This window comes from Cygnus atratus, chromosome 3 (assembly GCF_013377495.2).
Source record: "Cygnus atratus isolate AKBS03 ecotype Queensland, Australia chromosome 3, CAtr_DNAZoo_HiC_assembly, whole genome shotgun sequence".
NCBI lineage: Eukaryota > Metazoa > Chordata > Aves > Anseriformes > Anatidae > Cygnus > Cygnus atratus.
Genome location: NC_066364.1, coordinates 64,035,999 through 64,049,591, shown reverse-complemented (window position 1 = coordinate 64,049,591; position 13,593 = coordinate 64,035,999). Strand labels below are relative to the sequence as shown.

At 41.3% G+C, this 13,593-nt stretch overlaps 1 protein-coding gene across 11 annotated transcripts in view; it reads left to right on the top strand.

The window, feature by feature from the left end:
- The window catches only part of HIVEP2 (HIVEP zinc finger 2), a 136,040-nt gene that overhangs the window by 57,862 nt on the left and 64,585 nt on the right, over positions 1 to 13,593 (top strand). For 8 of the 11 annotated variants that reach the window (XM_035538425.2, XM_035538419.2, XM_050709703.1 and 5 more), the window contains one exon: positions 895 to 956. The gene's annotated coding sequence lies outside the window, so the exon portion shown is untranslated. Of the gene's footprint in view, positions 1 to 894; positions 957 to 2,067; positions 2,144 to 11,218; positions 12,007 to 13,593 lie in introns of all 11 variants that reach the window. The other 3 variants (XM_050709702.1, XM_050709706.1, XM_050709704.1) reach the window with 2 other exon arrangements.

Genomic DNA, 13,593 nt, shown 5'->3' with positions numbered 1-13,593 from the left:
CAGCTAAAACCTAGAATTTGCCAAGGCAGAACGGGGTGGCAGAAGTTAAATGGAGAGCTTTAGGTCAAAAAATTTTATGAGATCACCATCCTTTTAAATTGGTTTACACAGATGGCTGTCTGGTTTGTTGCTTTGTCCTTGCTTAATAGTAACTGTTTATGGAAAAACGAATTGCTTTGCAGAAGGAGGTCCAAAAGCTCATGCTGTTGTTTCCCTCACTGAAGATCTTCATGTTATTATGGGCATACAAGGATTTGGCCTGAAACGGAGATTAATTACGAAGCGCGCAGTGAATAATTAACCATTTGACTTGTTCCTCTGTAGTCACCGGGTTAGAAATGATTTCCCAAACTGCGGGAGATAAGAGAAGGTTATTCCTGGTTTCACAATGTCCTTATTGTTACGGCTTTGTGCTGTGTGTATTCTGACATCAGCTGATACCTACGCAAGTCGGGTCCAGCTTCTCATTCAAACCACTTCCTGGGGTTTTCTCGGGTAATGGCAGTGATTCAGAAGACACCACCGTGCCTCAGAAAGCTGCCTCTGACATGTCGCACCAGGACTGCGGGACGGGGAGCATGTGAGATTCTTAGGAAGGAGTTTTGATCTTAAAAATACCCACGTTTTTGTTTGTTCAGCATTCAAATTTAGATGCGCATTGCTTGGCTTGTGTTCTAGTGACCTATTCATAGACCAGTGGTATGTATTGTGGGGTCCTAGTGATATATATGTACATGTGTGTGTGAGGCAGGAGCCTTAGACTAGCCTCCAGGCAGACGTGCTGATTTTACATCCACAATTGTTCCTGCCTGGTAAAAAAAACCAAGAAATAGAAATGACTAAAACTTTTTAAAGGAAATCAAACCTAAATAATAATACTCTGTACTTTTGCAGGATTGTCTACTTAAGAAGCTGAGAGTGAGCTAGAAACATTGATGAAGCCTCTATGCTGTGAGGTGGGTATGCATTTTTATTACTATTTTGCAAAAGCATAGAAAATTCAAACCATTTGCCCAAGTCCAGACAGTGCTATTTAAGAGCTCTGAACAGAGTCCAGAAGTTTTCTACCGTAGCACATGTTCTGACTGATCAATACCTTATGAATAAGGTCTTCATGTGCCCTCCCGTTGAAGGAAGTGATGAGGTTTTGCATTCTGTTATCATTTGAAGCGCTTCTTTTAATTTTTGATTTCTGACTAATGGAATAAGTGACTCTCACAGATACTTGTGCTCCACTGTCTTCCTGCCCCTGGTGTGCAGTGCATTTAGATCACGTTTTTGGGAGAAGGCAATTTATGATAGGGGAGTCAGTGGAAAACAAACATGTCCACTGGATCTAGGCCAAACATAATCTGGGGTTCAGAAATGTTTAGTGTGTTTCATTACTTTTTTACTTATTTATTTATTTTAGCCTTTTGTCACGGTCAAATGCACCAGCAGGCTTTTAATAAATCCCCGTGTGTGTGAGACTTGCAACTCAGGTTTGCAGACCTACGAGGGCTGGATAATTTGAATAACTGTGAGAAGTGAAACTGAACATTTGTAGGTCCATCAGCTACAAGCTGCAAAACCAGTGCGTTGTTGTAATTTGGATAGTCTTTGTCATTATGGGATGCTGCATGCAAAACTGTCAGCTCTGCTTGGCCCGTGCAAGAGTAGCTCGGATGTGGAGCCTCTGTGTTTCCGTGCGCCGTGCTTGTCACCCACCCCAGCTCGAGGGGCCCCACTTGCAGGGGACCTGTTTTAGGCAGCAGCCTGGAGAAACTCTCTCTTAGGCTCTTCACTTAATTACAGTGGTTTCCCTTTTGGCTTTGTGAGAGAAACCCAGTGAGGGTGCTTCTGTCTTCTGCTGCATTCCACTGGGATCCTGGATCTGCTGTGACAAGGAATAAGTCAGGACTGGAATTTGTCTCTTTAAGGATTTTGTTTTTTCTTTAAACTGGTGTTTGCCTTTGAAAGCCTTTTTTGAATAAATTACTCTGACAGTAAGTACCAGAATATATATTGATAAAACATGAATTTATGCCTGCCAGCATTTATCTGTTTTGTGCCTATTCACAAATACAGATAAATTTCCCCAGCTGCCAGTTTCTGCTTACCTGCATGAACAAAAGGGGACAGAGTGCTGGGGCACACGCTGAAGGTGGGTATAGCTGAAAAGTTATATTCAAAATCTTTTTCTCTGTGACATCATTGTGGCTCTTCAAGTATCTCTCAGTTTATATGTAAAATGCATTAAAAATATGACACAGTTTGATGCTAATGTTAACTTCACACTCTTCTCAAGAAGGAATGAAAATGCTCAGAGGACAAGTTGCCTGTGTGCAGATTTGGTTTCTGGGTAATATGAGTGGTCCAAAAGCTTTTATTACCTTAGAAACTTTTTAGTACACAGTACAGTTGTTAATTAATATCACTTTTATTTTAAATCTGAATTTGGACTTTGTTGAATTGGAGACGATGGGCCTACTTGTAATCTGCTCGATAGGGCTGTAACAAGTTGAGATACCTCCAGCCTGAGACTTTCTGTTTTCCAAACATAAGCACCATTTATTTTGCTCAGTTCTAAAGCATTTGAGCTCAAAATCTATGGTGAAATTTGTAATACATCATTTGACTGAAATTATGCAAATCCATTGCTGTAGCATAATATGCTGTAAGACCTCTGGAAAGGAAACCACCTGCTTGTTCTGCCGCGGGGTGCCCACAAGTGATGCGTGGATGCACATCCCCGTGTGAGGATGTCAGCTGATGCTTTGCTACCTGCCTTGTGTTGCCCCAAAATCCAAGCCAGTGGCTTCACCCCTTTGGTTTGAACAGACTGTTCAGTGTCCGAAACTGAAAAGTCACGATCTACTGCTAGCTACTGTAGTCATTAATCAATGATTTTGTTATTGGTTATCATTATTTTGGCTTCTGCAGCCCTCTGCGTGGGCAGCTAGATGGTTTTCCTGTGTTGCTAGAGCTCCAGTCAGCTGAGGAGGGAGCGGAAATCATCACAGCCAATTTGGAGATTTCTTTGGAGATTTTTGAGTGCCTGTGCCTTTAGAAACAAAATCCAAGGCCTCAACTTTCTATCCTTGTTGTGGCATTAGGGCATGCTGTCAACTTCAGAGCAGCTAGATCAGCTTTTAAAAACATCGAGGTGGTTAAACAGAGAGAGAACCAGCTAAGGGGGAACAGAAAGCAAAAGCTGACTGGAAGAAAATTTAAAACTGCAGAAGATTCTGGAATACTTCACCTGTGCTCTGAGCTGGAACAAAACCACAAGACTTCTTACACAGTAAGACATCTTATTCCAGAACGCTCTAAAGGTTGCTTCAGTTTTATTTGCTGAAAAACACTGTGATGGCATGCTAGTATTCCAGCTCATCTCTTAGTCTCATTAAGGTAGTATGAACTACTGTTAAAATGTTAGTACTGAAGTAACGTGTTATTTCATAAAGCTATATATTTCCTAAATCTTCATTTAAAGCAGGGACAAAATCTATATTTTTGTGGAACTTTTCAGTTCTACCAAAGCAGTACGTTTTATTCAGGAAACCCTTTCAGTGTGAAAAATTTTGATCATTTACACAGCTTTACAAGTTTTTTTGATTCTTACTGTATAGCTTCCGTTTTTAAAGAGAAGTGAGTTATCTTCTTTTACTGTCCTATAGAGGCTGTGAATCCCTAGAGTTACATGTTTATGACCACATACGCTTTCAGCCCGGACACGGCTGACTCCCCATTTCAGTGAGAATGTTTACAGGCAAGCAGTCTCATGACTAAAAGTGCAGCTTTTTACGTGTGCATTTTGCGAGTATAGGACTTGCGCACGCTCTGCGCCGAGAACCCAAAGCTTTGAATTCAGCCTGCAGAGAGGAAGGAATTCGTCTGCGCTACAGTGAAAGGAAGTATTTGCTGTGTTGTTGTAGCGCATGGCCTTTTGCCATCTTTGATAAAGTATTTAAGGGTTGTGCACCCAAAGTCTGCTGCCCTCCTGACCCACCATCAATCACCGGCTGTACGCGAGGGTGGATGAAACGCCGGTCCCGTAGGAGATCCATTGTTTCAGCCCTGCGCCGCTGCTCTGAAAGCGGAAGCCGCGGACAAAGTGTCTCCTCGTGATTCCCCCACTGCGCAGCACTGTGGGGGCTTCTCCTCCATGCACACCTTCTCTGGCCCCGGTGGTACCGGCTGAGGGGTACAGGTACATGTGGAAGCTGTGGGAATGGATGAGATGAGCCTCTGGGATGGCTTTTTCCATGTGAAAAAAGGAAAACCAGAAACAATTGTCATAACACTGAGCCTTGGCTATATATTTACATTTATTTCCCCTTTGACTATTTAGCACTGCCTATAGATGAGGTTTAAAACAGTGAATGGCCCATCATTTTCCTAGCATGCTGCGAATTGCCCAACCTCTGCTTTTTTTTTTTTTTTTTTTTTTTTTCTCTCTTCAAGCAGTTCTGGTTACAGAGATGCCAGCATCCCCAGTAAGTATGCCAAGAATGTACAGTTGTACTTTATACTGCTAAATTAACAGACAGGAATAGTCACACCAAACCAGATTCAGCTCCCAGATGGGAAAGCATCTCTTCTAGCCCAAATTTTAATGACATTTTTACATGAGAAAGTTTCACCGATAGAACATACAATGTGATTTAAAACAAGTGCTGTTGTCTTTCTATGGTGAGGACAGGTAACTTGCAGAAAGTAGCGGTGATTTTGGTTTTGATGACCAACTGGGGGTTAGAAAAGCCTGGACATTCAGATCGGTTAACTCTTCTCTTAGTACTTTAAAGTATTTAAAATTTAAAAAGTTAATTTTTAGTTTACCATTTTTACTTTTCTGAGGACTAGTTTGATGTGAAAAATAGGACCTGGTTCATACTTGATTTGTTACATATTTCTGTGTGTGTAGTTCTGTTAGCTTTGTGAATTCATTTCCAATTACATTCATGTAAGTGACAGGGGAATAGAGTCCTAGGTCGCGTAACAGCTATATCAGAAGAGCTGACTCTGATTGTTGCAGTATGTGGTGCTGAAGATATGAAATATTTTCACACACACATTTCTGTCTCCCAACCAGGAAGGGTCTCCTCCTGGCATTATGAAATCTGCAGTCTTTATCAATTTGTCTGTGACAGCTGAAATATCGTGGGAGATCTCAGCCTCCTGCAAATTTTAACAACTGTGTTGTGATGAAGCAAGAATGAAGTTTTATGAATTATTTAAAACAAGGGGAAAGGGTCTTTCATTTTTGCAAACACCATACTTAAGGTACACTGAAGTCCATTGTCTGACTTCTCCTTGGAACTATTTTTGGTTCCTTCCATGAAACTGAGTGGGTTTCCCAGGCACCAGAAGAAAAAGTTGAGAGGAGTGTGCACAGGTGTTCAGGTGAGAAGTGGAAAATTGTCCATGGCTGTCTGGTGTCTGTCCACTGCAGACACCAGACCTTTCGGCCATTACAGGTGCTCAGATGCGTGCTCAGAGAGGTGCTTCAGACTGGATTACTTTGTGCTGTGCTCAAGTTCACGGTATTTCTAGATTTCAGTGCACTGTACTGCTCTATTCCTGTTTATAAATCTTTTAAGTGTGCACATTAAAAAAGTAATTAAATTGTCATTATAATTTATAGTATGCCTGAAGTCAATCACCTAATTAAACGGAAAGAGCAGAGAGGTAGTAGGTTCATAAGCATTTATTAAGTACTGCGGTATTAATTATGCAGGACTTTTGAACCAAGCAAAAGAGGAAAGAATGGAAACACCAATCTAAAAGGGCCTTCCATTGCTGCCCTTCTCAATTTAATAATATGAGACCTCCCCCCCAGTTAGTAAGACAACAGTAATGCTTTCTTTTTGTTAATTTTTAATGAAATTTTGATGGATTTTTTTTTATGATGATCACTTGCAGCATTTTCCTGTAATATTTTTTAAAGAGTAATCTCCCTGCATGGGGGCCTATAAATATGTGAGTAGAACTGGAAGATACATTTAGAGCTATGGTTTGGGCCAGATTGTGCAGGAACAGGCTCTCTTGATCATCACTTCACAGAGTGCCAGAAGGGGAGTGGAGTGTGCACGGGTCGCACAGGCGGCCCCCCAGAAAAGAGCCTGGGGACGGTGAAGGTGGGGGCTGATCCCAAGAGAGAGTGCTCAGCCAGAAGAGCAGAGGGGACGGGCAGGGACACTGTGGTTATGAGTACATTTGCTCTTTCATTGCAGCCTTTCTCCCATCTCTAGCTGTGAACCCGTGTCACTTGGTGAAAGGTGGGGGCATGAGCTGCTGGCCAGCACCGGGCTGTACATTGGGGCGCAGGGAATGGATGTACGATACATTACTGAGCTTGGCGAACAGGCCTATCTGACCAGGCTTTATTTGTGTTTTGCTGTCTGTGGGGAAGGAACACCATTGCTTTTTTTCCTACAGGAACTTATGGTAAAAAAGTCTCTCTCCCAGCTCACCAGTAGAGACACCCTTAACAGACCTTTAGATCTTTTTAAAAAATCGCCAAAAAACCTTCCATATAAGTGGACAGGTGTTAGAGACTTACTTACTACTGTCATTATCAATTTGGTGTAACATATTTGGAGCCTAATTACATGGGCATCACTTTACCTTGGAATATATTAAATAGCAATTCTTTGGTAATGCATAATATCAACCTATAGGCAACATCTAGAAGTTGGGCCTGACTTATTTGAAAACTGGAGACCCTGCTCAATAGCCTGTTTTTTTTCTGGAAGAATTTGAGATTGTGTGATCGGAATGTAAATCCATGCTGAAGGCCATTTCTTTTCACAGTCTTTAATAGGTTGGACTTAATTGACAGAAAAAAAAAAAGGAAAAAGGAAAACTAGACTGAACAATCAAGAAAATTTACGGTGCATAGATTTTTCTTCTATACAGAAAACATTGAATCTATTTGACCATGAGTGCTGCAGATGTGTACTGTACTAAGTTGTTTTGCTTAAGGATGCAGAGGATTGTATGCCAAGGCCTGATGCAGCCATGGTGCAGGCAGCAATTTAATTTGCAGCGCCACCTCCTTGTCCCAGGCACCTGCTGAAGCATGGGCTCACATACGTGGCTAGAGAGAGACTACAACTCTTAATCCAATGAAATCAGTAAGTTTTGCTGCTGTTTCAAAAGATGCAGTTGACATTCCCTTTATAGCAAAGATAAATTTTTACCTTATATGGAGCAAATCAAATTATTGACAGCTCTTGATCTCAGTACTCATAATTACCCTATAATGAGCACATTCATTACACTTCAGGTTAGCAACGCAGCAGCATTATATAAGGAATGTAACTTGACAGTTGTCTGGAAAAAAAACCCACATAGATGTAAGTGGTAGTGGCCTAACCTACTCTCAGATGATATGATACAAGTTGGGTTATATAATTCATTTATGGTCAATAAGCCGGTCTTCTCAGCTGCATATTGGAGAGTTAACGCTTGTCTGTTCGTACCAGATCTTACAGCTATTTCTTCAATGCATAAGTTGCTTGTGCCATGCTATTGTTAAGCATTTTCAGCTTTGTGTTTTAGCAGCCGGCAGAGGTTGTCCTGGCAGTGATGTCCTCTGTTTGTTGAAATGGTGAAAAATAAGAAAAAGCAAACCTTCTTCTTATTGATTCTGAAAACAGGTTGGATGGGTAATGTATTGTAGATATTTGAAATGACTGTGGAGTAAGCCATTGGGATGCCCTCTGCCAATTTAATTGTCAAGACAGAGAAAAAAGTTTTCAAGTATCAGAGCCTCTTCTTTACCACTTTCTTTAGGCATATATTTTCATTAGAAACATCAATTTGTTTTATGTTATGGGGAAGTAATGGATTTAAAGTCCCAAATTCTACTTAAATGCATGTGCATTATGATACAACGATACACCAAATGAATAGAGTGTCCAAGTGTATGGTACCATTGCCATGTCTGGAGCCTGACTAGTCATATCAGAAACAGCTTGGAAGCAGGTAAATTGGATCCTGCTACTGGAGCTTAGTGTGTACTCATCAGCCTTCAGATATTCTGTGTAAATGCTCGGATAATCTTGGTGCTGATACAGCTTCACTCCTAGCAGTGCCTAATCTCTAATTGGAAGTGTATGTTTATGTAAGGAGGTAAAACTCCTTGGTCAAGTTTGGGTGGAAGCTCCCTGGAATTATGGAGCACATCCTGAAGAACAGCAGTATTAAGTTCCAACTATCTCATTAGTGTGCTTATTGGTTTTGTATGCGTGATTTGCTCAAGGTGTTTCTTGGGAGTACAATATTAAACTTGAAAGAACAAATGCCACTATAAAGCAGGGAGATGTGTAATGACACATTTGTAACTTCAAGCTTCATAAAATAAATTCCTAACTAGACTTGGTGCAAACATTTCAAATCCTCTTCAGTCCATAACATCAAGAGCCAAAAGGTAACCTCAATTCACAGAACTCCTCAGCAAGATGGAGAAGCCCAAAGTCAAGATAAAGTATTTGAGACAAGAAGTGTAGGTATGTTGAGTCTGGAGAAGGTGTAATTCAGAATTATAACTATACATATACATCCAAAATAGTTGGAAAGAATGGGGCAAGGTATCCTCACATGTTGTTGAAGAGAAAACGGGGGAACAATGCTGTTATTAAGCTGCAGCAGGGAGTGTTTTGCTAGACTGTTCGATATTGGAAAGGGGTTACTACTGTGCAACATTTAGGTCAGTGGAGCAAACTGCCATGGGAGGGTATGGAGTCTGTCATGGCTAGACTAGATACGTGTCTATGATAGATGATCTAGGACGACCCATTTAGAGGTTGCTTCCAGCCTAAATGTTGTATGTGATTTTTGTTCTCTTCAGGTACAACTCTTGACAGATTGGCTTGTTCTTCCAGTCAGAATGTGAATTATTACAGCCCTACTGACAAAAAAGCCCTCTGTGCTAAGAACAGCATATAAGCTAGAAATATTACGGATATTACTTTGCATGTTGTAACAGATATAATGCCAAGTAATTATTACATAAACTCAGTGGTGTGGTACTGCTTATGAATAAACTCTTGTATCTGTATTAAGTATTTAGACTATTTTTTAAAAACATTTTTTTCTTCTTTCTTAGAATTTTTTTTTCACAGAAATGTATTGCTATTTTAAGGTTAGGAAATGTATAAAATTTTAGAGAATAATATTATGCAGAAGGTGAGAAACGCTCTGTGTCCCTATGACCATACAAGTTAATCTTTCCTCCTACAAACATTCATCATAGTCATAGCTCCCAGGGAAGGGTTTATGGGACCTACAGATCAGTAGTTCAATGCACCTGTGTGTTTTGTGTGTGTACACATAGCATACACAGTGTATGTAATAGTGGGGTAGTGTTACTCAACTGTTACTGTAGTCAGTGGGATTTTTGATTGATTCCAGGGCACAGAAGACATGTTTTTTCTATTTCAGGTTATGGTTTCTTTCATGACAGTTTATTGTTCAAAAGCAGGTTGTATTGTTGAGTAATTAAAATTGGTGCATAGAGGAAGACACACTTTTATCAATAGAAGAAACATAATGTACAGCTAACCACCCACAGCAGGAAAAAATATTTCTCTTTGGGTTCAGTCCAAGTTCCATTGACTTTTACGATATTTGGATGAAGCTTTCTAATCATGTTGCTGTAATGATCTGCAAACCCACTGGGGACTTTACTGCTCCTTGCCAGGACTAGTCGTAATGAAATGATATGAAAAACATTGGCACGTAGGTGCAGAAACACAGCTCTGCAGTTCAAGTTAAGGATTTCTTTCATTTGTCAGAATGAAAGAGAAGGAGAAGCCCCAACATGAATAATAATGACTGTGTTTACTTAACCCCTTTAAAACCCATTTGAAAGTAATGGGTGATCGGAGTATTAGTAAGCAATACTTAGAGGAGCAGTGAGAGATGCTTTAACCTATCCTGAGGACATGCAGCTGGGAAGATCAAGTGTGGTGTGCTGGCCTCTGGCCTTCCCCTGGGGTCTGTTGACTCTGCTCATCTCCCATCAAGTAGTCTTGATAGAATAATAGCTGATTTTCTCTGAATGCTTGCTTTAAAAAAAAAATAATAATTTAAGCTATTTTTGGTGTTCACAAAGGTTCTGGAATGACATGATAACTGTTTGGGATATAATTGACTGAATTTTAATACATCCATTTGCACTTCCTGAATCAGAATCTGTGGTGTTCATCTCTGGAAACACTGAAGTGGGAATTTGAATAACTCTTTGGAGATGTAGAATTCAGTGGGGGCCTTTTCTGCCCTTTTTTGATCTAACCTATCTTCTTCCTTAGTTTTTAATTGTGTCTGAGTTTCTGAATGATCACCGTTATTTGTTCTGCCTTTTGTTTTGCTCGTGAGAAGCCTTTAACTTGATTTCTTATGTTTCTTAGCATTGGCAGTATGTTTTCCTGGCAGAAACACTTTTGCTGTTTAGCATGTTGACTGTGCTGTCTGAAAGTGTTTTAGGTCCCATGCTTGCTCTTGGCTCCTTTCCTAGGGCAGTTTTTCCTCAGTTGGACTTTCCACAGTCAGTGTGGCCTCTTACCATTTTCCTGTTTTCTATTAATTTTTGAGCAGAAGCCCTAACATAGAGTGAAGCCTTGAGGTTTTAAGGGGACAAGTCCTGTTGGAATTGCCACCTTCCAGTCTTTACTCTTTTGCCTGCAGCTGCACTAAACCTCTGCTGAACACAGTAGAGAGAGCAAAGACAGCTTGAAACCAGGTTTTCAATGGGGTATCAGTGTGAGCTGGCACCAGACTCTTGGGCAGAGACGTGAATAAATTCAGAGGAGGCTCTGCTCACACACATTGCCGTTTGTATTTCAAAGGTAAATAATTTGCTTCTCTAAAATGTATTGTTTTAGTGACCTTTTGGGGGACGTTAAAGGTATCTTAGAGAGGGATCATTTTAGTACGCTGTTTAGGAATCTTTATTTTGTTTTGGCTCTATTTGAACCATCACAAAAGGATACCAGGGTGGTACTTCGACCACAACAATGCTTTCAAGTCTTGAAAATTCAGGATAAAACCTGTCTATCTGCCCTAAAGTAATGAGTCTACTGTCAAGTACAAAATCATGGTTAATTGTTATTTATGGCTCTTAAGTTCAGTAGGGTTCCTGGTAAGTTTATTTCTTCAGCTAGCACAGTAATGATACAGAATTTCAAACTTTCCTTCATGCCTTTTCTATCACTCTTCATCTATGCTGCAGATCTCAGATGTTGGACAAGTATTGCCTTTGCGTGGGGCTGCAAAGGTTGAAGATGACACTCTGCCCATGGATCATCATTGCTAATTAGCTGAAAATTACTACTCTACCACTCTACTTGTTGAAAGAGTCGCACAAGGGCTCTGTTTCTTACTGCAGGCAAAGCCATCTGGATTGGCTTCAGTGGCTACTGAAGGTCAGCGGAGTGCTCAGACTGACTGAAATAGGAAGATGAGCTTCTGGCCAGCAAGAGGTGACAGTGGAGACAGGAGCACCTTCAAATGGGGACAGGAGCTAGAGGAAGAAGAGGACTTCTGTCATGGGTCCTAGCCAGCAGTAGTTTTCCTTTAAATGAGGCATGCTGGGGTAGATCAGATAGCTCAATATTGTGTATTTTCCTCCATGATGCTGTGCAGAATTGGTTGAAATCCATAAGCAAAAGTATACCAGAACCTGTCACGTAACTGTATTTGCAGGAGCTTTCCACCATCCTCCAAAACCTAGCCTTTTCTCTGAGATGATTCTCCAGGCTGTTGACTACATTTTTGAGAGCCGCAGTGTCCTCGGCAATGATTGCGTCAGGACCATCAGTTGTTATTTCTAGGTCCTCAATTTTCTTTTCAGCCTCCTGCTGTTTTAATCCCAAACCTTCAAGCTTCCTGTCCATGGAAACCATAGTAGCCTGGATTAAGTCCAACCTTCCAGAAATACGTACTGCATGCCTTGTAAAGAAATTAAATAATACTGGATGGGCAAGGACCACAGCTCTAGACATGCCAAAGCAAAGGCAGGTAAGCCCTTCTACCAGGCTGCAAGCTGTATATGTATAGGCTGCCAGATCCCTCACAGGTCATAATTTCCTCAAGGGCATGTTAAAGTCACTGCCCCTTCTCTTACAAAAATCATAGATGACAGTGTTAAAATCTTAAATCACTTGAGTGATTGTGAACAGTAGGACGTAGCACACCTGGAAAATTTCTTTTCAGACAGCTCCTGAAAACAGATCCACGTGATAATTTCTTGAAAACACATCTTAAGTCAGCTGTATTTTTCATCATTGTAGTGAACGTGGTTGTTTTTTTAAAGCCGTCCCCGTAGTCCCAGGCACTTGGTTTGGTGCAGTTTGTCCCATCTCACTGTACACTGTGCAGATGGGAAGAGAGGGCTCGGGTGGTCCTCCCTTCCCAGCACAGGAGAAGGCTGCAGAAGGCAGCAGCACCCAGCCTGCCGCCCACTTCCCCCTCCCCGCGGCCCCAGGGAAGGGCGCTCAGCCTGGGTTGTGCCCGCTGCCATGGGCAGGGCTGGGGGGAGCTTTCCCTTCCCAAACGTGGTGGAATAGCAGCTAGGGTCAGTCGCAGGCGTGCTAGGGACCGCTTTTTGTTGTGGAAATAGTGTAACCTTTCTGATCCGGGCACCTCTGCATTTCTGCAAAACGCAAATGAGAATGTAAGGTTTCCTGCTAGTGGCAGAGGCCAGTATTGAAATCTTTACGTAGGACTTTTCACTCCAGTCACAGGAATAACACACCTGTTTTACAGATTTTTGCTGTCGTAACTATCTCGGCCAAAGGTGTAATGAGGCTTGATCCTTGATGTGATCCCTGACTGACGCAAAGCTCTCACTGTTCATACACTTATGACAAACCTCTATTTTTACAGAAACATTTTTGGCTTACTGGATGAGGGAAGAGGGACCTTAGGAAAAAAGCTGTGCCAGCAACTAATATGATTTTGCTGGTACGAATGAAGCCTGTGCTGGGAACACACTGTCAGTACAGTTTGCTAGGACAGCTGCACCAGCCGAGCTATCCTATTCTGGATACAGCCTTGTCTTCTGTTCCAGTTTGTCATGCATGATTTATCTTTCTGTCACCTCTTCAGGTCCCTAGGCACCTCTCAGCGTAAAAAGAAGTTAAAACACAATACATACGAGTCTGCTCTGTATTGGAGTCTTGACCTTTAATATATCACATTTTCATATTACAGCTTTGCCAGCAAATAGGCTGTCCTACTAGAATCACTACTGCTGTAGTGATCTGTAGAGGTCCTACCTCAGCCATGCTTCAGCTTTATTTGCTTCCACCTACAAACTCTCAAGCTGCTTGAAATGCCTTTGAGTGGAGATAAGGTTTTCAGATTGCCTGGGAGATCATAACCCAGAACTCCAGTAGTCCAGTGAGGAGAAAAACCTGTCATCAAAAATCTGAGAAAACACTCTGACAACTCAAGCTTCAAAAGGATTGCTTAATGTTTTGTCCTGTTATGAGAGTTTAATTTTTATCATTTTATTAATTTTTGGTGTTTTTCTCCAGCCCCACTTTGGTTCTCTCATTACATTTTCCTTCCTTTTCTAAAGAAAGTGCTGGCATCTTGCTCTGT